Genomic DNA, 25,200 nt, shown 5'->3' with positions numbered 1-25,200 from the left:
TGATGTTGGCTGTTGGCTTTGTATAAATGCCCTTTATTATGTTGAGGAATTTTCCTTCTATTCCTATTTTGCTGAGAGTTTTTATCATGAATCGGTGTTGAACTTTGTCAAATGCTTTTACTGTCAATTGATAAAATCATGTGATTCTTGTCTTTTATTTACGTGGTGGATTACATTAATTGTTTTTCTAATGTTGAACCATCCCTGCATACCCGGTATGGATCCCACTTGGTCATGGTGAATTATTTTTTTGATATGTTGTTGAATTCTATTGGCTAGAATTTTGTTGAGGATTTTTGCATCTAAGTTCATAAGGGATATAGGTCTGTAATTTTCTTTTTTTGTGGCGTCTTTACCTGGTTTTGGTATCAGGGATATGGTAGCTTCATAGAATGAGTTTGGCAGGATTCCGTCCTTTTCTATGCTCTGAAATACCTTTAGTAGTAGTGGTGTTAACTCTTCTCTGAAAGTTTGGTAGAACTCTGCAGTGAAGCCGTCCGGGCCAGGTTTTTTTTTTTGTTGTTGTTGTTGGGGGCTTTTGGATTACCTTTTCAACCTCTTCTTTTGTTATGGGTCTATTTAGTTGTTCTACCTCTGTTTTTGTTAGTTTAGGTAGGTAGTGTGTTTCTAGGAAATCATCCATTTCTTCTATGTTTTCAAATTTGTTAAAGTACAATTTTTCATAGTAATCTGATATGATTCTTTTAATTTCATTTGGGTCTGTTGTAATATCACCCCTCTCATTTCTTATTTGGCTTATTTGCTTCCTCTTCTGTTTTTCTTTTGTCAGTTTGGCCAGTGGTTTGTCAATTTTGTTGATTTTTTCAAAGAACCAGCTTTTGACCTTGTTAATTCTTTCAATTGTTTTTCTGTTTTCTATTTCATTTAGTTCTGCTCTAATTTTTATTATTTGTTTTCTTCTGGTGCCTGAGGGTTTCCTTTGTTGTTCTTTTTCTGCTTGTTCAAGTTGTAGGGATAATTCTTTGATTTTGGCCCTTTCTTGTTTTTGGATGTGTGCATTTATTGATATAAACTGACCTCTGAGCACTGCTTTCGCTGTATCCCGAAGGTTCTGATAGGAAGTGTTTTCATTCTCATTGGATTCTATGAATGTCCTTAGTGTCTTCTATAATCCAGTCTTTTTTGAGCAGGGTATTGTTCAGTTTCCAAGTGTTTGATTTCTTTTCCCCAATTTTTCTGTTGTTGATTTCCACCGTTATGGCCTTATGGTCAGAAAAGATGCTTTGTAGTATTTCAGTGTTTTGGATTCTGCTAAGGCTTCCTTTATGACTTAATATGTGGTCTATTCTAGAGAATGTTCCATGTGTACTAGAAAAAAAAGTATACTTGGTTGCTGTTGGGTGGAGTGTTCTGTATATGTCTACGAGGTCAAGTTTGGTTGATTGTGGCATTTAGATCTTCAGCGTCTTTATGGAGCTTCTTTCTGGGTGTTCTGTCCTTCACCGAAAGTGGTGTGTTGAAATCTCTTACTATAATGGTGGAGCTGTCTATCTCACTTTTCAATGCTGATAGAGTTTGTTTTATGTATCTTGTAGCCCTGTCATTGGGTGCATAAATATTTAATATGATTATATCTTCTTGGTATATTGTTCATTTAATCATTATATAGTGTCCTTCCTTATCCTTTCTGATGGATTTAACTTTAAAGTCTATTTTGTCAGAAATTAGTATTCCTACTCCTGCTCTTTTTTGATTGTTGTTTGCTTGATATACTTTTTTCCATCCTTTGAGTTTTAGTTTGTTTGTGTCTCTAAGTCTAAGGTGTGTCTGTTGTAGGCAGCATATAGACAGATCTTGTTTTTTAATCCATTCTGTCACTCTCTGTCTATTGGTGCATTTAGTCCATTTACATTCAGCATAATTATTGCTAGGTATGAATTTAATGCTATCATTTTGATGTCTTTTTTTGTGTGTTGTTGACAGTTTCTTTTTCCCACTTAATTTTATGGGCTGAGTAGATTATCTTTCTATATTGTCCTTTCCTCATATTTGTTGTTGTTGATTTTGTTTCTGCTGAGTGTCTATTTTTTTCTTGTATTTTATTTTGATGAGTAGGATAGTTTGTCTCCTTAGTGGTTACCTTATTATTTACCTGTTTTTCTAAATTGAAACCTAACTTTTATTTTTTTGTGTCGCCATATCTTCCCCTCCATATGGAAGATCTGTAATTACATTTCTTAGTCCCTCTTTATTGTTTTAATGTTGTCTTCTTTTATATAATAACATCGTTGTAACTCTGTTTTGAGCTTTTTTTTTTTATTATCTTGCCTTGTTTTTGTGATTTCCCTGTCTGTGTTGCCTTCTGGTTGCTCTGCCCAGTGTTTTAGTCTTGGGTTGATACCTGATATTATTGATTTTCTAACCAAAGAACTGCCTTTAGTATATCTTGTAGTTTTGGTTTGTTTTTTTATGAATTTCCTAAACTTCTGTTTCTCTGGAAATGTCCTAATTTCACCTTCATATTTAAGAGAGAGTTTTGCTGGATATATGATTCTTGGCTGACAATTTTTTTCCTTCATAAATATGCCATCCCATTGGCTTCTTGCCTGCATGGTTTCTGCCAAGTAGTCCGAGCTTATTCTTATTGGCTCTCCTTTGTAGGTGACTTTTCATTTATCCCTAGCTGCTCTTAAAATTCTGTCTTTATCTTTGGTTTTGGCAAGTTTGATTATAATATGTCTTGGTGATTTTCTTTTAACATCTATCTTATGTGGAGTTCAATGAGACTCTTGGATAGATATCTTTTCATCTTTCATGATATCAGGGAAGTTTTCTGCCAACAAATCTTCAACAATTTTCTCTGTATTTTCTGTTATTTCTCCCTGTTCTGGTACTTCCATCACTCGTAGGTTATTTCTCTTGATAGAGTCCCACATGATTCCTAAGGTTTCTTCATTTTTTAAAATTCTTTTGTCTGATTTTTCTTCAAATATATTAGTGCCAAGTGATTTATCTGCGAGTTCAGAAATTCTAGCTTCTACTTGCTAAATTCTGCTCCTCTGAACAAGGCAGGGGGCTGAGAACCAACCCCCGAGTGTCTCTGAGGAAACCACGTCCCTGTTCCCTAGAGCATGCAGGTGGGTGGGTTCTGCAGATGGACCCTGAGTACCCAAAGTTTTTGGTTGTAAGGACTGGGAGGTACCAGTTATCCTTGGACCCCTGTTGTGGGTGGCTGGGTGACCTGAGTGAAGCTACCAGTTCTTAGGTACCTGATGTGTGTAGGTGAGGTCCTTGTTTAATAGGCAAAGCAATGTCAAACATCAAACACCCACATCTCCACCGCACAGCTGAAATAGTTGGAGTCTGCCAGCAAGGGCCTATTCTCCTGAAATAGGCCCACACAGGGCCATGCAGAAGGGAAAGGTGCTCAAAGTCCATGGACTGTTTATGCCTGGGCAGGAGCCGCTTCTGTCCTGAGCTCCCCTGGTTAGTGGAGCTGGCAGATTATGTTTTCCCCAAATTGCAAATTTTTTCCTTCTCCAAGGCCAGGAGGATGGCCCTAGGTGCTCAACAGGGCCTACCTCAGGCTCAGGTAATTCAGCCACTGAAGCCAGCTTGGGGGTGGGGGGGGCACAGTAAAATATAAGCAAATAGTTAGCTTTTGCTGATAGCGCTGTTCTCAGGTTCTGGAGGTGTGAGCAGGCTGTGTGGCTGGCTGCTTCTCCCTGAGGAAACTGCGGCTGAACACTTGTACCAGCCTGCTGCAGCCGCTGCTCCAGAAGTGGTGCCTGAGGGCTCCCTGCGATTTAGGTCCAGTAATTCCTCTCTGCTTCTGAACGGTCTCTTCCTTCCCCTGCCCCTCAGTTCGTTTTCTAAGCTTGCCTTTGATGCTCAGGGCTCTGAGCTTGTCACAAATATACTTGTTTCACTTGTTTTTTTCGGGTCTTTGTTGTAAAGAGGGCTTGCCAGAAGCGTCTGTCTATTCCACCATCTTGGCTCTGCGTTCTAGAGGTTAGGATTTAAGACACATATTTCGGGGGGACCCAATTCAACTTGTAACACCAGATTTTCGAGAAAAAGAAATCAGAGGGAAAAATTCCCAAGCCCCAGCATCTGGAAGTAGCCCCCATTTCTAGTTTAATGGACATTCTCCCATGTATGTAAGACAGAGTTTTTTTTCATAATATCTGCATTTGCTGCTTGTAACTATTTTCACTCAAACATTTGTCATGAACACGTTTGGGTTAATAAATGCATTTCTGCCACGTCACTGTGTTTGCGTCGTGTTCTGTTGAGTACATGCACCAGAATTTATTTCTTCAAGGCGCAGTCACTGGGCATTGAAGGCACTGTCTTGTTTCACAGTGTTTGAATGTCTGTGTGCGCATCCTTAATTATTTCCTTAGGGTAAATTTCTACAAGTGCAGTTGCTGGGTCAGAGGGTATGTGTGTGTGTGTATATATATATATATATATTTTTCCCCCAGAATAAAGATATTATTACTGTGTAATGTTTTTTTAAAAGCAGTTTTATTGGAACATAACTCATATGCCATACAACTGACCCACTGCATGATTGCGGCAATCTTTTTAGGACATTTCCATCACCCCATAGGTACCCCCATGTCCATTAGCAGTCGCCCCCCCCACACCAACCCCTGGCAACCACCAACTTGCTGTCTGTCTGTATGGATTTGCCTCTTCAGGACATTTCACATAAATTAAATCATAGTATGCGGTCTTTTTTGTCTGACTTCTTTCACTCAGCATTATGTTTTCAAGGTCCATCCATGCTGGAACCTGTGTCAGGACTTCATTCCTGGTTGCTGCTGAGTACTGTTTCACTGTATGGATAAGGTGTGTTCATTTTTAAGGCTTTTAACACTTGTTGCCAAACAGCGCCCCTAAAAGCTTGTGTCCACTTGGACTCCCAGGGCAGCAGGTGATTGCGCCCCTGTCTGCCTCTTCCTTTCAGGTGGAGGTGCTGGGACCAGCCCTAGTCCTCAGGCTCACGTGGGGGCTTCTGCATTAATGGCCCTGCATGAGGGCACCGCACCTGGAGCCCTGGGAAGACGGTAATGACGTTCAGGTCGGCACAGCAGTCTTTCAACCATCTCCGAACTAGAGGAATTCTCATTCACCTTAATTAACAATGCAATGCTATAGAGCAGCTCTTTTTTTTTTTTTTTTTGGTTGATGTTAGAAAAGCTGACCTCCATCTCATAAACTCTAAGACACGTGGATGGAGGGTGGATACATTTTAACAAGAGTGGTTGCCATGACAATACAAGAACAGGCCATTGATATTTAACATATGATGGAGGACTCAGAACCTGCACTCTTGTCTTTGGGGTCATCCTTGTGCCCAGTGGGTTTCAGGGTACTGGGTCTGCCTCCCCTAGGCTCATAGTACCCCCTCCTCCTAGTCAATGATCCTTGGGGTCCCCGCAGGGTCTGTACTCTGGGGTGAAGCATTGCCCTTAGCTACCTTCTGGCAATGGGGGCCTGGGTCTCTTCACTGGCCAACCATCCAGCCACCTCTGCTCGGACCGAGGGATGGCAGTTCCTGGATTCAGACCTCTGTGCGGGGCTCTGCTGAGGGTGAAGAAATCCATAAGACTAAGAGAAATCAGCTCTCCGGCCACTGCTTTGCATCCAGGTTTTCCCCACCCCCTCTGCCACCTTCCCCCATTTCACAGCCAGGAAGCAAAACCTGGGGTGGGGGGGCCTGGGGGAATGGAGTGCCTCCCTGGAAATTCTGACCTTACCTGGCTTCATCCTTAGCCCTAGAAATCCAGGCTCCTGGCCTGTAAGGAGTTTGTGGCTTCCTGGGCATGAGACACCAGCACAGGGGCCATCAGGCCACGGGGTGTGACTCCATGAAACCTGAACTTCACTGCAAGTGAGGAGAAGGGGGCTTGTGCCACCTGCTGAGGGACCCGGAGAAGGGTCAGGTGGCTGAGGGCTGCTGCTGGGATCTGGACAGGAACAGCACCGCCCACCAGCCCTGGCTGCTCCAGGCTGCAGGGTGTGTTGTTGGCCCCCAGGCCAGGTTCAGCCCTGGAGTGAGCACCTGAGAGGAATGCCACTGAAATTGGGCACAAGAGGTGCCCCAGATCTATGGGGGCACAGATCCCTGCCCTCACTGAGGCCCCTAGACTTGCAAGAATTTCCCTTCTCTCTTGCAGTGGACCCAGGAAGGGGTCACACTTAACCAAACCCCACCCCCTCTGGAGAAGGCCAGATTCTCACCAAGTGGGGTTCTCCGGGAAGTGCCCCCAACCTTATCCGAGGCGAAGGAGTCTAACAGACGTTTGGCTGTGCAAGGAAAGGTACACACAGACCCCTGCCTTCCTGGCCAGGCCTGAGTGCAATCAATGAATATTTCATGCCCAAAGAAGGCATTGACATTTTGCTGGATGGCTTCAATTAGCTCCGAAGCCTCGTTCTCGTGCTAATAATCAGCTTGCTTATCATAATGGTTTATTAATCTACTTCACAGTGTGAGATCATATAGTGGTGTTTCACAGATACCTCCCACTGCTGCCTTGATTGGATGGGAATAACTCAGTCCCAAGATGGCTTGTGAAGGGGGTTCAGCTCTCAGGGGACTGGGGTACAGAGCAAGCCGGGCAGGAGGCATGCAGACCTAGGGGTTCTGTTTGTGTTCCTTTCTGGTCTGAGCTCAGGGGCATGAAGGCAGTGGTTTGATTTGCTCCTTTCCACTCTAGCTGCTGATGTTGTCCCTTGACTGAATTCCCCATAGGTGGGGTGGGAAGCTACTTGGAAATTCTTAGGGCACCCCAGAAATTTTGAGATGGGGCACCAAGAAGGAGATGGAGGTGGTAGAAGCTTCTGGTAGACAAAGTGGTATTTTATGCCTAGGCTGCCACGCCCTGTATCACATGACCTGCCCCCCTGCCAGGATGGGCACCTGACCCCAAGGTGGCCACTGACAGACTTGCCAGTGGCTATGAGTTGGCCTAGTGTTGCACTGATGCCTGATACGGCCAACTGGCCTCATCACAGATGTTGTCTTTAAAAGGGTGTGTGACTGTATGATCATGGAGCCAGGAATTGGGGTGGGGCAGAAGACACAGATACACAGAGGGATGGCATCAGTAGGGGCCATGGGGCAGTGGCGGGGGGGCGGTGTCTGCAACCTGCTGCTGAAGGAGCCAAGTGATAACCCACTGATTGGCCAACCTGGATCCTGACCAGTGGCTCCCCACAGAGTAGGCCTGGGCAGCAGCCATACTGGCTTCAGAGCCCTGTCCCTTGCCTAGCTTCATGCTTACTCGCATTGCCCAAGGGATTGTCTCCGTTACTTGTAAATGGAAAGATGCCAAGAATCCACAACTTGCCGGTACTGTTGTAACTGTATGTTCTCATTTTAAACAGGTACGTTTCCCTGAGGCAGGACCTGGGATCTATTTACAGAGGTGTGTGGGACCCTTGGTAGCGCAGTGGTTAAGAGCTCAGCTGCTAACCGAAAGGTAGGCAGTTTGAATCCACCAGCCCCTCCTTGGGAGCCATATGGGGCAGTTCTACTCTGTCCTATAGGGTCGCTATGAGTTGAAATTGACTTGACGGCAAAGGTTTTGGTTGGTATCCAGAGTATGGCAGGCATGGCGAGTGTTCTTTTAGATAACTTTACCATAATATCAGCTCAAAGAACAAGTCAAGCTCATTAATCTTTTAATCAACACATTGCCGTGCTTGAGGAAGGATGTTGGGCCACACAGGGTTAAGAGAAACTGCTCAGTGGCGCCCTGTGCACAGGACTGGTGCAGTACCCTAGATACGCCAGTGCCTGGGGAGTAAGTTTGTTCTCTATCAAATGTAGAGGAAAGGAAGCAGAATCCTACCGTGCCCAGGGAAGTGCACTCTTGCCTGTTTTCCAGAAGAGCGCCTGGTGGCTTCCCTGGTTCCTCCTGACAAGGCCTCTCACTTTCCCTGCAGGATGGAGCAGGTTGGGTTGGGAATCCAAGGTGGTCTCTTTATCCCACTGACTCCCTGGGTGGTCTTGGGGGGGGTCACTAAAATGGAAACAGGGCTCCTGTTTTGCAAACCCCCCCCCGCATGTACTCCAGACAAAGGCTGTCGCAGCTCCTGCCTATATCCTGGCTCCCACCACCCGATCTCGCCGACAGCTGGTCCATGCAAGTGAGGGCTCAGCCGCACCTGTGGTCCGTTTACGGCCAGTCAGTGTGGGGCGCCCTACAGACAGCGTTTGGCAAACAGCAGGGCGAGAAAAGGCTTCTTTTTGCCTGTGGATGTGAGTTCCTCTTGGGGAAGGAACTGTCTCCACTTGGGAAAATATCTAAACGAGCTGCTTGCACCTGGAAGAACACAGAGCTCTGCTTAGGGGCGTCCAGGGGTGTGGGGGTGGGGGAAGCAGAGGAAGAGGATGTGGAAGGGCTGAGTTCACGGTGCACGTGACAGGGCTCGGGGACTTGCCGTTGTTGTTAGCTGCTACTGAGTTGATTTTGACTCAGGGTGACCCCACACGTGCAGGGTAGAACTGCTCCATAGGGTTTTCAAGGCTGTGACCTTTGAGAAGCAGATCGCCAGGCCTGTCTTCGGAGGCACCGTGTATGTAGAAGTGGCCAAAGAGATTTAAAAAAAAAATTTCTTTATTTTGAAATAATTTAAAAACAAACAGAAAAGTTGTGGAACAGTACAGCAATTTTCCGTATATCCTTCACCCAGGTTCCCCTAATGCTACCGTTCTATATAACCATAGTACGGTGCTCAAAAGTAAGATACTGACGTTGGCACACCACTGCTGCTGTTAGGTGCCATCACGTCGGTTTCAACTCCTAGTGACCCCACGTACAACAGAACGAAACACTGCCCGGTCCTGCGCCGTCCTCACAATTGTTGCTATGCTTGAGCCCATTGTTGCAGGCATTGTGTCAGTCCATCTTGTTGAGGGTCTTCCTCTTTTTCTCTGACCCTCCATTTTACCAAGCATGATGTCCTTCTCCAGGGACTGATCGTTCCTGATAAAATGTCCAAAGTGTGTGAGATGAAGTCTTGCCATCCTCACTTCTAAGGAGCATTCTGGCTGTACTTCTTCCAGGACAGATTTGTTCGTTCTTTTGGGAGTCCATGGTGTATACGACGGGTCGGCATAATACAGTTTGCTAAGTCAGAGATCTCATTTGATTTCATTAGGATCCCATCTAGGCTCCCACATTGCATTTTGTTGCCGTGTTTCCTCAGTCGTGTGACAGCTCCTCATCCTTTCCCTGCCTTTTCCTTTAGAAGAGTCATTGTTATTAGCTGCCGTCGAGTCGGGCCCTGACTCATGGCGACATTGTGTACAATGGGATTGGACGATTGTGATCCGCAGAGTTTTCAGTGGCTGATTTTAGGAAGCAGATAGCCAGGCCGTTCTTCCTAACCTGTCTTAGCCTGGAAGCTCTGCTGAAACCCGTTCAGCATCCTAGCAACACACAAGCTCCACTGACCGGTGGATGGTAGCAGCGCTTGAGGTGCATTGGGTAGGAATCGAACCTGGGTCTCCAGCATGGGAGGCGAGAATTCTACCACTGAACAACCAGCACTCAGTTATTTTGCAGATTATTCCTCCGTTTGGGTTTCTCTGACATCTCCTCATAATTGGGTGCGGGTCATGGGATTCTGGCAAGAAAACCAAGGAAGTGTGCCTCTTTCTAGACCATCGTATCAGGGTCTACCTGATGTCGATACGTCTTATTGTCGGTGATGTTGACCTTGATCGTTTGATGAAAGTGGAGTCTGCTGGGTTTCTCTACTGGATATTACTATTTTTTCTTTTTTTGTAATTAATAAATATCTTGGAGGAGATACTCTCCTAAACATTAGTTCATTAGCTTTAGCACCCTTCGTTGGACTTTGCTGGCAGCAATGATTACTGTGATGTTTTAATGGCAACACTCTATTCCCCTCATTCCTTCTCCATTTATGAGTTGGGATTCTTTTCTAAAGAAGAGCTTTCCCTTCTAAAGAAGAGCTTTCCCTTCATATTCAACCATTTGTTTGTATCAGTATGGAGTCGTGGACATTTACTTTTGCTATGGGTTAAAATTCAGTGCTATTGCTATTTATTTTCTTGCTCAAATAGTTCCAACTTGGCCATCAGGAGCTCCTTCAGTGGCCTCTGTGCCCCGCTTTGGCACTTCCTTGTTTTCTAGTTCCACAGGATCTCCATGCTCGTCTTGCATTTTTCCTGCTCCAACCGTGGAATCAATCTCTTCTCCAAGGAGGACAAGGGGATTTTAAAAGAGGAAAGCCAAGTTTTTAGCTTTGAATCTTTTGTGGTGCAGTTTTCAACGTCCTCTCTTCTGTTCAGTGTTACCCTGAGTCACCAGGAAAACTTTCCCCATGCTCCGTCTCCGTTGGGTAAGCGATGTTTTGCAGGGTTGGAGTCTGGGTACTTACTGTATTTGGGTTGGCAGAAGGGTAGAGAGAAGGAAGCAGCATCAGGGTAGGACTAGAAGGAGAATGAATCTAGGTGGAGACACATTTTTACATTAAATATGGGAGAGTGATGGAGGCTGATGGAGACTGATGGAGGTTGATAGGGCTGATAGAGGCTGATGAGGCTGATGAGGCTGATGGAGGCTGGTGTAGGCTGATGGAGGTTGATGAGGTTGAAAGAGGCTGTGGAGGCAGATGAGGCTGATAGAGGCTGATGGAGGTTGATGGAGGCTAATATGGCTGATGGAGGCTAATATGGCTGATGGAGGCTGATGGAGACTGATGGGGTAATGGAAGCTGATAGAGGCAGATGAGGCTGATGGAGGCTGATGGAGGTTGATGGAGGCTAATATGGCTGATGGAGGCTTATTAGGCTAATGAGGCTGATAAGGATGATGGGAGCTGAAGCAAGAAATTGAGCTGAGGCACCCCTCAGAGGGGATCCTGGACCGCCCCCAGGCTGGGAGTTGTCGGGTGAATATATCCAGACTGTATCCACCAGAGAAAGAAGAGAGTTGGGAACTCTCCCCATGAACACCATCTATTCTATGCCGATCCATATGAGGCCAATGTCTGTGGCTTGCATGAACACTCACTGCTGAATTCTTCGTGGCTCTGTCCATCTGCCACAGAGTCTACAGACTGGATTTTAACTCAGCCTTGGCCTTGATTCTGCCTAGGCTTAAGCTCAACCTTGGACCCCAGCTAGTGGGAACTCCTCACCTTGGCTGGAGAATGATTTTGACCCTGACCCTAGCTTACCCCTGCTCCCCGAACTTGACCACTGATAGACCCTTGACCCTAGCTCATATCTAGTTTCTGACCTGTGATTCTCATTGCAGACTGAGACCTGACCCTAGGACCTTTTATCAATGAGCAATAAGTCTCTTCCGTTTGCATAACCCTCTATAAGTCCCGTTACAAAAAGTGGTGAACCTGTTAAATGCTTGACTACTAGCCAAAAGGTTGGTGGTTCAAACCTACCCTGAGGCGCATCAGAAGACGGGCCTGGTGATGGGCTTCCAAAAGGTCGCAGCCTTGAAAACTCTATGGAGCAGTTGTACTCTGCCCACATGGGGTCGCCATGTGTCGGAATCAACTTGACGGCAACTGACAACAACTACAAGTCCCGAGGCCCTTTCTCATGCACAGCGAGCCTGTGAACTCACAGCTGCTCACCCATAGATCCTTTGGAAGCTCTGAGCCATTCACTCTTCTCTGATGCTGCCCAGCTCACACCTGTCCTGATACCAGTCTGCTGCCCCCGCCCCCTGCCATGGGCTCCTGCCCTCACCCTCTCAAGGGTGCCATCAGGCTATCCTCTCCGCCTCCCGCCCCCACAGGCAGGCAGTACTCACACCCCTGGGGGCTCATTTTTGTAACAAATATCCTTCCTCACTGTTATTGAGCTGCATCTGCCTTTTAGTGCCTGGCTGCAAATCTTGGGAAAGGCCGCCCATTAAAGCGGCCGAAGTGCAACCTGGCGCCTGGCAGCTTCCCCTCCTTGGGGACTGCTGCTTTGGAGACAGGAAGGCAGAGGCTGTGGGGATGGACAGGACAGGCTCATCTGGTACAAGCTCCCTGACACCGGATGGATCCAAACATGAAGGGGCATGAAGATGGCGCCAGGCTGAGCAACCTTTCATTCTGTTATATCCAAGGTCACCAGGAGTTGGAGCTGACTTGACAACTGACAACAACCAACGCCAGGACCTGGGGCCTGGTGGGAACCGCAGCCTCAGCATTTACAGAAAGAAGGCTTAGGCAGGGAGATTTCCGGGGACAGCCCTGGGTTTTGATTCCATGGGCTGCCTGCCACTTGCTGGCCAAGAGTGCCTGCAACAACCTTTCCGAGAACTGGCTTGTTCACCTGTACACGGAGCTATGAGTGTCCGGGGGCTGGTGGGAGGGGTGGGTGGGGTGCTACAGATGAATGGGGCAGGAGCCCCAGAGCCCAGGGTGTTGCCATTGTGGGTGCGCTGCTGAGGATGGGCACGCTACCAAGGGCTTTGGGTTCACGAAGCCATGGTTGATGCCAAGTGGGGGCTTTGGGCTAGGTCCCCTGGACATATCACTGGGGTTGTCCCCAGGGCTGGGGAAGGAGAGAGGCATGGTGAGTCCTCCCATCTCCCCTGTTCCCCCTGCCTCCAGACCTCTCTGGTCATCTCTTGCCTGGACCACAGAGAGACCCTCCCACTCATCTCTCTGCCCCACTCATCCCTTACTGCCGCATTACCTGTGGCCTGAGTGAGCTTCCTCTAGACAGTGCTTCTCAAAGGGTGGTCCCTGGACCACCAGGAACCTTGTTAGAGATGCAAATTCTCAGGCCCAGTCCAGAGCTCCCAGGCCAGGACCTCTGGGGCCGGAGCCCAACAATCTGCATTCAATAAGCCCTCCAGGGGACTGAGTCCAGTCCATAAGGGTTAAAAAACCCTGCTCTGGCAGAAGTCGAAGCTCCCCAGGGCCCCACATAGCCACAAACACTGCAGCGGTATTTATGGAGCACTCAGGGGCAGCATCCGCTCTGTACCTTGTAAGTGGCACAAATAGTGTACCAAACAGAGAGTGTATATTTCCCTGTTTTCCTGGAGGTGCAGCCCGAGATTGCAGGAGCTGCGGCACTGCTCCGAAGGTGAGCGTGTTCTTCCTGTCCCCAGGAACCCAGCCCAGCTGGGTGCTCAGGTTCTGGGAGGGTGCTGGCCATCTGCAGGGCTCTGCCCTTCCTGCTGCCCCAGTGCCAACCCTCACCCTAATGGCCCAGATGATGGGTTTAGGGCTGCATTCCGTCTCCCCACGCAGCCCAGAGAGACAGCCCCGTGCCGCCTCCTCGGTGTCGCAGGCATTTAAACTGCCGTTTTATTTAAATTTATGTCCAAAGATACAGGCAGAAAAAGGGCCATTTCCAAGTCAGTTTCTGCTTTATGGCTTTACGGGGGGTCACAGCAGGCAGCTGGTGAAAATATCTCGCTGCTCCCAGCCCAGCAGAGAGAGTCACATGGGCGGCAAGTGCTCCGGCTGTTCTGGGGTAGAGAGGCTGTCTCCTAGCTGGAGAGCTCTCCTTTTGCACCCCAGTGCCAGGCTGAACCCTGTTTCCTCCCCGTGTTGAGCCCTGATCCCGGCCACAGACTCAGCCCTGACCCAGCCCCAGGCTGAGCCCTGATCCAGGCCACTGTCCCGGCCCCAGGCTGAGGTCTGGCCCAGGTTAGCAGTTGTATAAACTCATGCTATTGTTATGATGATGGTAGGTCTCATTGGGATTCACACCGTTCAGAAACACCCTTGGGAAGACCTACTATGCAGAACGCACTGCTCTGAATCAGTACCTGGGCAGCTGGGCTCACCGCTGGAGAAGCACCTGCCTACATACCCTGAGCTGATGAGGTGGGGAGGGTTGGCTGCCCGTGACATCCCAGGGCACGCTCAGGTCCTGGGAAGCATGGCTCGGGCAGTGGCAGCCCCCTACCCTGCTCCTTCCGTGGCCTTGGCAGGGCCTCCTAGCTTTGCTGAGTTTTCTCTTCCTTAAAATGTGGATCCAGTTTCCATCAGCCACAGTGTGGCTTTGCGTGTGGGATGGGATCCCATCTGGAAAAGCACTTTGCACTCCCCAGAATAGGGCTCCTGCAGCTCTAGCCCCTAGTGGAGGGAAACTGGGGTGCAGTGCTGGCCTTGGCCCCTCCAGAGGCTGTGAGCTTTGCAGTCAAGCGCTGTCCCAGCATCTGAGAAGGCATGCTGGCCAGGGGCTTCAAGGTCTCACATGACCCAGACTCCACACACCCACGTCAGCTGCCGGTACCTCAGTCTCTCCATCTGTAAAATAGGCTCAGCATGCCTAGATGTGGGGCAGACACTAGAGCTTTTGCCCCCCACCCTAGCCCTGCTCCGGTGTTGGGGAGACGGCCTCTTTGTACGTCCCTGACCCTGGGCCTGTGCTCCTGTACTCACGACTCAGGGTGGGGGCTGTTACGAATCTGTTCAACTCTAGACAGCCTGTGTCTTCTCTCAGCTCGGCCAGATGCAGTGTGGAGCCCGAGCCAAGGGAAGCGCGTCATAAACATGGGTGCAAGGATGCGCGCAGACTGAGGGAGGCTGCTGCTTGGGCCTCGTCCACCACAGAGGCTGCGTGCCTTGGGCACAGGGCTCCCCTCCCTGGGCCCTCGCCCTCACTGTTGACCAGGCCCTGAACTATAAGCTCAAGCGCTTGTGGCCAAAGTGCAGGATGACCACAGCTGCACCCTCTGCGAGCTTGCCAGAAATGCGTTTCTTAGAATACGGACTTAGTTTTTAGAGCAGTTTCTGGTTTGTAGAAAAGTTGTGTGTGAAGTACAGAGTTCCTAGATGCCCCCCCGCCTCCCGTTCACCTTATCATTAACGTCTTTCGCTCGCCTTGTACATTAGCTGTGATCGATGGACCGATATCGAAACGTTGTTAACTAAAGCCCACGGTTTGCGTGAGGGTGCATGCTCTGTGTTGTACAGTCCTGTGGATTTGGACAGATGTATACTTTGTCTAAATTACAGTATCCTGCAGAATAGCTTCACCACCCTGAAAAGGCACTGGGTGCCCCTCGTCATTCCTCCCTCTCCCCCTGAGACCCCGGTCTATTCACTCTCTGCAGTTCTGCCTTTTCCAGAACGTCCTTTGAGTTGGAATCACATGGCATGTAACCTCCACACTGGCCATATTCACTTGGCGATGTGCCTTAAAGGTTCCTCCCCGTCTTTGCGTGATTGACAGCTGTTTCTTCGTATCCCAGGGACACTCCAGAGAAGTGCATTTGGACCAGGTGGGCCCTGTGCATGTTGGAAGAAGCACAGATCTGAAGGCCTCCTGGTTACCTCTGGTCCTGGATGAGAACTTTAGCTGCAGCAAGAGGGAGGGAGGCTAGACTCCCAGAGACCCACTCCTCCAGCTCTGGGACACTGGATTGAAGGCTGTTGGGGATCTGTGAGCTAGCAACTCTGGGGACGGGCTCAGGCCTGTCTTCCTGGGCTCAGAGAGGCCCAGCCCCTCTCCAGGTCCCACTGGGGCTCCTGGGTTCCTCAAGCCCGACAAGCCCTCAGCCTTCAGGTCCCTCCAGTGCTAAGGTTCCATGGACAACAGCAACACCCATCCTAGGCCCCAAGGAGGATATTCCAGCAGCCGCCTGGCATGGGGGTCTGGCTTGGGGGCCTCTATGCTCAGGTCCGGCCTGGCGTCAAGGGTCATTCACACCCGGCTGGTCAGCTCTGACATGTCCGGTCAAAGGGCCTGTCAGGAATATTGCTGGTGGCCTGCACAGAGGACACCGGGGAGGAGGGCGGAGGGCAGGTCTCCCCACTGGCATCTGTAGGTTTGCAACTTGGCAGCACTGGCCAGGGCAGTGGGAGTCAGAGACTCCATCGGGACCTGTGATGTTGGCAGCAGTGGACGAGCCTGGGGACATGTAGGAACTTGCTCCCAGGAGCCCTGCTGGGAGTGTGGGTGGGAGGAGCAGGAGCTGGACATCAGCAATCATGCCTGCAGGTGCCGGGCCCTGGGCCGGGGCCTGGCAGTAGGCAGTGCTGGGTGCCAAGACGGAGCAGAGGTGGGCCTGCACCCTTCTAACTGGCACCCTGGGCCTCAGTTTCCCTGTTGTGGCCTTCAGCACAGGGCCTGGGGTTGAGGGGACTGAGTGAGCCCTCAACCCTGCGTGCCCACTAGCAGCAACCTGGCCAGGACCCCGGGCGAGTTCCCTCTGGACAAGACATCCCACTGTGGGCAGTCTGAGGCCTCTGGGCTGGGGGCCCTGCAAGGCCAGCGGAGGCTGATACAGTGGGATCAGCAAGGATCAGGGCAACCACCACGTGCTGGGTTCCTGGCTCTGTCCTTGCTGGAGACACATGTGCCCGGCTCTGAAGGCGTGGAAATTTAAGAGGCTCGCCCCTCCACTGCCCTCCTCAACTAACCAGGTCCGGGAGAGGTTTGTCCTTAACCTGCATAGTCCCTGTGGCCGTCAGTCCTTCCGTTACTTGTTCAGCAGATAGTTACCGACTGTCAGCTGGGTACGGGTGCCCTAGAGCGGGGGCAGGGAGATAAAGGGGAAATAAACACCAAACCCTGATGGTGTAGTGGTTAAGAGCTACGGCTGCTCCTCGGAAACCCTACTGGGCAGTTCTACTCTGACTGTAGGTTCTCTGAGTCACAACTGATTCAATGGCAACGGGTTTAGGTTTATAGGGTTTCTAAGGCTGTAATCTTTGCCTAAGCCAACTGCTACATCTTTCCCAAGGAGCTGCTGGTGGGTTGGAACAACCAACGCTTTGGTTAGCCGTTGAGCACTTTAATCACATCACCACCAGGGCTCCATAAAATAAACAAAGAGAAGCTAATTCAAGGCTGGGACAGGTGCAGCCCGGAGAATGAAGCAGGCTGAGTGAAGGAGCAGAGCGTGCAGGCAGGGCAGCTGACTCCACACGTGGCCCAGATCCCCCACTGAGAGCGATGTGTGAGGTGAGTCCTGCAGGACTGGGCAGGACTGTGGTGTGACCATTTCTTTCCTACTTTTGTGTAAGAAGAACAGGGAAGCTCCGCAGCCCGGGAGCGCTGAGGCTCTGTCAGAGGGTATGGCCTTGCCGTGAAGTTCTCAGGTGGGAGTCTGAGTCCGCCTCCTTCAGACCAGGGAGGGGAAACAGAGGAGGCAGCAGCATCAGCGTGTCCTGGTGTGTATGGTGCTCGCCTATCCTGTGTGTCCCAGGTCACCTCTCCCCAAGTGTCTTCTCAGCCACGTCCTGTCCTGTTGAGTAGCAGAATGAGAACGTGTGCGTCTCTGCCAGCCTGGCCTCCACTCAGTGAAGCCCATTTACAAGCACGGGGAGGGTTCAGGGTGGGGTGTCAGGTGAGGTTGATGTCACTAAGAGCACCTACCCACTCAGGGACATCGGGAATGCCTTCCAGGGGAAGTGCCTCCAGCGGGACGTGAAGGGTGAGCACGGAAACCGGTGAATTCCAGGCAGAGGGATGCCGTGAGTAGAGACTGCGAGGTGGGAGTGATCCTGGCGAACCCATGGGAACAAAGACAGTCAGAGTGTGGAGGGCCCGGCAGGGGGATGCAGCTGGGCTGGGGTGGACAGGGGCAGGAGCGAAGCCCTTTTGGCATTTTCCTAAGAAAAGTGGCCAGCCACCGAAGGTTTCCTGCTGGAGAATGCTATCACAAGATTTCTGCTGTGACATGGTAGCTCATGGGGGAGGAGATGATGGAGGGGCAAAGGTGGGCCAGGGAGACTGGGGTGGGGTGGGAGGCGACTGTAGATGTCTAGGTAAGAAAGGGGGAGGCAGGTGGGACTGGGGAGGAGCTAGAGAGAGGAGTGGGTGGGTGGGTGGCCATGGTGGTGGATGGCATAAGGGAGAGGCAGCGTCTGGATCTCTTCGGCCTTTGGAGGAGAAACCCCGACCAAGTTCTCTGCTCTTGGCACTGGTGGTCACTGGGGCCTGGTGTGATGGGCTGAGGGCAGAGAGTGTGGAGCAAGCAGGTGGGGGTGGAAGGGCCCTGAGGATATCCACATTGGAGATCACAGAGCAACAGGGGCCAGAGAGGACCATGAGGTTGATGCCACCCAAGCCAAGCCAAGGGAACAGTAAACTTCCAGAAGGGAGTGGCAGCAGCAACCTGTGGGGCCCAGAGCTTGGGAGTGGCTGTGACTTGAAGCTCTCGGGCTGGAGCCAGATTGGAGTGGGCCGAGGTACGAGTGGGAGGTGAGAAATGGAGACAGTGGGTGCTGCCAATTCTTCCAAACTTTTTGTTTTGTCATCCTGCAGTTTTATTTACACCACCAGTGAAGGGCATGTTCTAGAATACAGACTTAACCCTTCTCAAACACAGCTGTAATACAAGAAGCTGAGTTGTAATGCAACAGCAAATGAGGCCGCCGGTATTAACACAGGTAACATACCGCAGCGGGTGGTGTTGGCGTTGGGGAAATTTCCAGAACTGGATGTGGCAGCAGAATCATTGCCAGTGACGATAGCTGGAAGTCACTGGTGTTCATGTGTCATAACTGGGGCTCTTGAGACAACTTAGCAAGGAACAAGTCTTCCCAGGAGGGCAGAGAGCATGGATCATCAACCAGGACCACTGCTGCCTCCATATTGCTGGGCTGGTCTCCATGTGCCAAACTCGTCTCCATGTCTCCATGCTGGTATTCATGTTGTCACGCTGGTCTCCATGTTGTCAGGCTGGTCTCCATGTCCCCACACTGGTCTCCATGTCTCCACACTGGTCTCCATGTCCCCATGCTGGTCTCCATGTGGCCAGGCTGGTCTCCATGTTGTCACACTGGTCTCCATGTTGTCATGCCAGTCTCTATGCTGTCGTGCTGGTCTCCATGTTGCCGTGCTGGTCTCCATGTCGCCATACTGGTCTCCATGTGCCAAGCTAGTTTCTGTATTGCCATGCTGGTCTCCACGTCACCATACTGGTCTCCATATCACTATGCTGATCTCTATATCACCACGCTGGTCTCCATGTGCCAAGCTAGTCTCTATATCTCCATGCTGGTCTTTGTGTCGCCATGCTGGTCTCCATGTCACCATGCTGGTCTCCATGTCATCACACTGGTCTCCATTTTACCACACTTGTCTCCATGTCACCACATTGGTCTCCATATTGCCATGCGGATCTCTATATTGCCATGCTGGTCTCCATGTTGCCATGCTGGTCTCCACGTGGCCATACTGGTCTCTATATTACCATGCTGGTCTCCATGTGACAAGCTATTCTCTACATTGCCATGCTGGTCTCAATGTCACCATGCTGCTTGATCCCAGCAGGCAGAGGAGAAGGGGCGAACACTGAAGGGGGCCATGGTAGAAGGTTTTTTTTTTCCCTTAGTAGCAGAAACCTGGAAGTGTTTGTAAACCAGTGGGCAGGAGCCTGTTGGAGGGAGGTATTGACTGGCAGTGAGAGGGAACGGTAGAAAGTGCGCTTTCCCGAGTAGGTGAGCAAGACTACTCCCACCACACATGCCTGCCTGGCACACTGCTCAGTTTGCACACACCGCACCCACCCGCTCTGGATGCCCACACCCTGAAGTCCCTGTGCGGGCACCTCTGAGCCAGGCTGTGTCTCTCTAGGTGGGGCCACTGGCCTTGCAGCGAGAGTCCAGCTCAGGTCCAACTGCTTCGCCTGTGGGTCAAAGATATTCTGGGGCCCAGGTTCTGCCCCAGGGCCTGGGCTGGGCTGCACTGCACTTGAGGGGGGTGGTGGGGGCCATCCCAGTCCCGACAGGCTCACCCATCCGTCCCCCCACGGAAAGAGCAGAACAGGCAGGCCCAGGCCCTTGGGCCCCAGGGTTCCATGTGTTCCAAAGGAACAAAAGGACGCGTGCCAAGTCCCACCTTTTTCCCAGGACCTGCTGGGAGACATTGGTTCAGAGCAGAAATCCCCGACCCTCGTCCGTTTGCTCCTAACTGTGGGGGATACACCACAACTGCGGGCCTGGCCCCACCATAGACAGGAGGGGGAAGCAGATGAAAGACTCAGCTTTCTACTTTCTCCACCTGGAAGGTCACTCTCGGCCACTCCCCCATGCCCATATTGGGGTTCCAGGTGACAAGGGAGTCCAGGGGCCCAAGCAGGTCTCTTGTGTTTGATGACATGGCCACCAGCACAACACTCCAGCCAGCGTGCCTCCTCCACATCTCTCCTAAGAAGCCCACCCATACTGTCAATGAAGCCCACCTTGGTGTGTCCCCTCGGCTCTCAGGTCTCCACTAATTGCTGGGCTGTGTAAATTCGAGTGTTGGCATCTCAGCTCCACCCAAAAAACACACTTACATATACACAAAGGGGTGAGGACTGGGGGCAGCCGGTGTCCCAGCCCCTGGGGGGGTTCCTGGGAAGGAGACCCTCCACACCGGTGTGCCATATAACCCCACTCTGTGGCAGGTCCCTGTGGTGATAAAGAGGTCCTGGAAGCGCAGCTGGAGTCTCGGGGTGAATCAGGGTCCTCTCCCCAAGCCCCGCCGCCACCCTGGGCTGAGAGCTAATGAATCCCCAGCCTTAGGAGAGCGGCTTCTCTGGGACATAACCGAGGTAGCCGTGGCCGTTATAGCTTGGTGCGGGGTCTAATGTGCCATTCATTTCATTCCTGCCCAGCTGCTCTGCCAAGCCCAGTGCTTCACCTCCTCCCCAAATGACAAGTCACTGTGGCCTGGCCAGGGATGAGGCTGAGGACAGGTCTCAATGCATCCAGGAGAAGCCCAAACCCCTCCTCCAAGCACTGGGCCACCTTCCTGTGGGTCCATAGAAGGTGAGCCTGACGTCGTTTCACTCTGTGTGGACTTGTGTAGAAAGACAGGGGAGTGGGCTGTGAGCCAGGGAGCAGGCTTTGCTCAGCACTTCTGCCTTGGTGGCTGGTCTCCTCCTCCGGGAGCTCATGCTGGCCGTCAGACTGAGAGACACTGATGTCCTGGAGGTGGACACTCTGTGGAGGCTTTGTCCTTTACCGGCTGCTCCTCTCCACCCACTAGATGGCGGTGCCTCATGTGTCCTGAACGTCCCAAGGCCCAGGGAAAAGGCTTCTGGGAGGGCGAGGGCCCTGCCAAGGGTGGATAGCATCAGCACAGTGATGGAGACAGAGCCCTCCACTCTCCCGAAGCAGGCGTGAAATCCCCTCATCACCGTGATCCTCAAACCCAAAGCACAGATTCTGTTCACTCACTACACAGGAGGCTTGTCGTCCACTATGGGGGCCAAGATGTGTGCATGTGTCTATGTGTGTGTATGCCTATGCATGGATGTGTGTGAGTGTGTCTGTGAAGGCACAGGGGAGGTTGTAGGGAGTGGTAGACAGCTGGGTCCAGCACTCCAGGCCAGGCCCTGTGTGTGGGCTGGACCCTGACGACCGAGGCCCAGGCCTGAGACTCAGGGCGTCCAAATTCAAGCAGAGAGTCTGGGACAGAGGCCAGAGGGGCCAGGAGCACAGGGAGGGGAGACAAGCCCAAAGTAACAGGAACACAGTGACACTTATCATAGAGAGGCCCAGCTGCCATGTCCGCTGAAGCCATGGCAGCCCTGCATGAAAGGAGCTTTGCTTGTCCCATTGTACAGAGGAGAGGGCAAAGGCTGCTACAGGGCCCTTCTGCTGGGATCATGTGCTGCCCAGTCTCCCTGGGACCCTGGCTGAGAAGGGCCTGGGCCTGTCCTCTCTGCACACTTTCCCTGAGGTGCCCCAGGGAAAGCGTAGGGAAGAGTCTGGAGAGTGAGGGCATCGCAAGGGGCCACGGGGGACCCCTTGCTACCTCCCCAGCCAACCCCCCCCATTCCCGCACACTTCCTGTCCCACCCTTGTCCCATAGTTCTTTGTGCCAACTCCTTTGGGCCCAATGGGTGGCTGTGGGTTGAGGCAGCTGTCCCTGCACTTGGACACCTGAAATGACTGTTGTTGCCTGGGCCCCTGGGCCTCTTGCTGCCTCGCTCACCCCACTTATTTGCCCTTGTACCAGCAGTCACTTTCCAGAGCCTTCTGGAACCTTCCAGAGCATTCCACAGCAGCCAAGTCTTTCTATCCCAAATCAGGTTTTTGAGAAGCCTCTCTCTGTCAGTGGTTTCCTGCACAGACCCCCATTAGTGACTGTGACGAGACAACACTTCCCTGCTGAGAGAAGCCGACTGTTTTCCTGAGAGCTGGCGTCTCCCGGGAACAAACTCCTACCTGACAAGAGGGGCCTTGGGAGCCGGCTTGTCACAGTGTACAGAGAACACTGGCCTGTTGCCACCACCTGAGGGGGGGACCTATACAGCAGCTGCAATCAGGGGCTGTGGGGTGGGTGCCTGGGTCCTGCGTTTACCCCTTTAGCTCCTCTTTTGGCAAAACAGGAAGGACTGTCCAGAATTGCAGCAAAACCGCACCCCAGTTGGCATTTGTGGGTCAGTAACGTTGTAACAAGGCCCTGTCCACCACCAGGCACTCACCCACACTGGTGCTTCCAACCCCTCCATGGCCCTGTGCTTATCTCCTGCTGGTTACCCATGTCTCAGGTGAAGAAATCAAGGCCCAGAGCGTTCCTAGCTCACCCAGGCCACGCAGCTTGTTGCTGGCAGAGCCTGTGGTTAGACCCAGGTTGTTGGACCACAGAGCCCCGCCTGGAACCCACAGACCTCTAGCTCGATGCTCTGTGCTGGCGATAAACCACTGTGGCTTCTTATTATGTTCCAAAGGGACTTTGGGGACCGCACTTGGGGAGCCTGCTGGGACACACCACTCTCTGGGAAGCAATTAAACTGGATTTCATACACGAAAAAACATGCTAAGATCTAATCTCTTCAGTAAGTTAGATGAGCCTGTTCACTAGTTAACCAGAAATGAATTGCATCAGAGGGTAGCGTTTATGAATTTTTAAAATAGCATGTCCGCATTTATCTGGCTTTTATTTTATTCTAATTTTTTCCGTCTGCATCCTTCCTGTTTGGGAGCAGTGCAGCTGCGGGTTAAGCTTTGCTGGGAACATTAGGCTTATGCTGTCTAAATATTTTATTCGCCAGTTGCAAAGCAGGAAACATAATTAGAGGGCCGATTGCTAGCCACGCCAGGCAGAGGGGAGTCTGGCTGGGGGGGCCAGGCTTGCTTTAATCTTCAGAATTTACGGTGTTTAGATCACACAGCCACAGGGAACAGACTTTTTATTTACTTTTTTTTTTTTTTACTTAGAACTGAGGCAAAGGTTTCTGCAGATATAAAATTCTCCAACTCACAGGACACCCATTGAAATTTTAATAGAATGCTAAAACCCAGCCCCTCAAAGCATCCCACAGCTACGGAGTACTTGGAGTCACCCACCTGAAAAACACAGAGGGAAGCAGGAGGAGAAAACGGGAGGCAACGAGGGGAGGAGGTGAGGGAGACAGAAGAGAAACGGTTCTGAAAATAATGAAGGAAAACGGAGTTCAGAGGCTTTGCAGAGCTGCATAATTAAAATGCCCAAATGGAAGCGATTATTTCTCTCTGAGCAACGCCAGAATTCATTTACCCTTCTAAGGCCTCCTTTTTCTGGGGCAAAGGAGCAGTTTGTCTCTTCCATGGTGTCTCCCCAGTAGCCTGCCCACACTCGGAAGACCCTGGACACCTGTGCATGTGAGATGGTCAACTTCTCGTGTGGATGGGGCAGTTGAAGGCCAGGCCGGTGTCCACCGTGGGGCTATGGGGCACGGGTTGGTGTGTTCTGCACCCTGCTGACCTGGGAATGTGCAAGCACCTCTCAGGTCCCTGCTGACCTTGCTGTAGCCACGCTCCATCCATCCACCATGGGGCACTCACAGTGAGCCAGGCAAGGTGTCTCATGGGACACTTGTTGGGCGAATTCAACCCCTCCACACCCTACGATTGTTTCCTGCAGGTTATTCCCATGTTGCAGATGGAGAAACTGAGGCCCAGAGAGTTTACAGGACTTGTCCAGCTGGTCACTGGCAGAGCTGATGGTCAGACCTAAATTGGTGGACCCCAGAGCCCAGGCCTATCCCCAGAACTCTAGGGCCATGTCCCTAGATCACACAGAGCAAGTGGCATTAGGACACCTGTCATAGTCTGGGTTCTCTAGAGGAGCAAAACTAGTGAGACATATATACTGTATACGTAAGTAAAGAGAGATTGACTTCAAGGAGTTGGCTCGCACAACTGTGGGGCCTGTGAAGTCCCAGATCTTTGGGTCAGACACAGGCCGGAGGCCTCTGCTGGTTCATGGAACTGCGCGGGCTGGTGAATCCAAAATCTGCAGGTCCAGTGGCAGGCTAGAGACGTCTACAGGCTTACGTCCCACGAACAGGAAGTCGGGCAAAGAAAAAAGTGCAGGGTTGAAAGAGAGAGGAAGAAAGTCCATTTACATTCTGGAGGCAGGCCACACCCCCAAGGAAACTCGCCTTTCAACTGATTGGCTGATCATATCAGATCACATCATGGAAGATGATTACATTATATTATGTTATGGAAGAGTAAACAGTCCAGTGTCTGCCAAACCACTGAGAATCAGCCTAGCCAGGTTGACACATAACATTAACCTTCACACCTCTGCCTACCACCAAGACCAAGGTTTGGCCAACTTGAGGTCTGGTTTGCCTGGTTGGTGGACGAGCACAGTAACTCAGACAGGCCTCTGCTATGGGCCAGTGAAACAGGACAACTGGCCCCTCTGCATCAATCTTTACTCTTGTTCCCTGGTGGCCACTTCCAGCTTCTAGAGTGTCTTTAGAGCCCACCGTGGAAGCCAGGCCCAAGAGCCCATGCCAGGACACACCTTTTGGCAGCCTCTGGTCTGGGCAGCACCAAACTCCCGGGGCCTCTGCTTCCTTATTGGTGAGATGGATGTGACCAACTCGCCTTGGTGAGACTCAACGCAGAGTGTGAAAAGGCACTCCAGCCACCTGGCCTCCCTGCAAAGGCTCAATCAATGCCTCAGCCCTGGCTTCTCCCAGACCCTTGCCCATCTGTGCCCCTCGGGCATTTCTCAGGCAGGCTCTTTTACAACCAACGTTTCCTTTTTTAAATCAGTAGCTCACTGGACATCCGCATGCAGAAAAAAAATGAGCCCAGATGCAGAGTTCACTTCTTTCACAGAAATTAACTCAAAAGGGATCATAGACCTAAATGCAAGAAGCCGAAGTCCGTAACTTCTGGAAGATCACAGGAGGGTTTGGGTTTGGCAGTGAGTTGTAAATACAGCACCAAAAGCAAGATCCACAGAAGAGAAAATTGATAAGCTGACTTCATTAAAATTACAACCTTCTGCTCTGCAAAAGACACTGTTGAGAAAATGAAAAGACA

The sequence above is a fragment of the Loxodonta africana genome, chromosome 9 (genome assembly GCF_030014295.1).
Source record: "Loxodonta africana isolate mLoxAfr1 chromosome 9, mLoxAfr1.hap2, whole genome shotgun sequence".
Taxonomy (NCBI): domain Eukaryota; kingdom Metazoa; phylum Chordata; class Mammalia; order Proboscidea; family Elephantidae; genus Loxodonta; species Loxodonta africana.
This window is presented reverse-complemented; position numbering follows the sequence as displayed.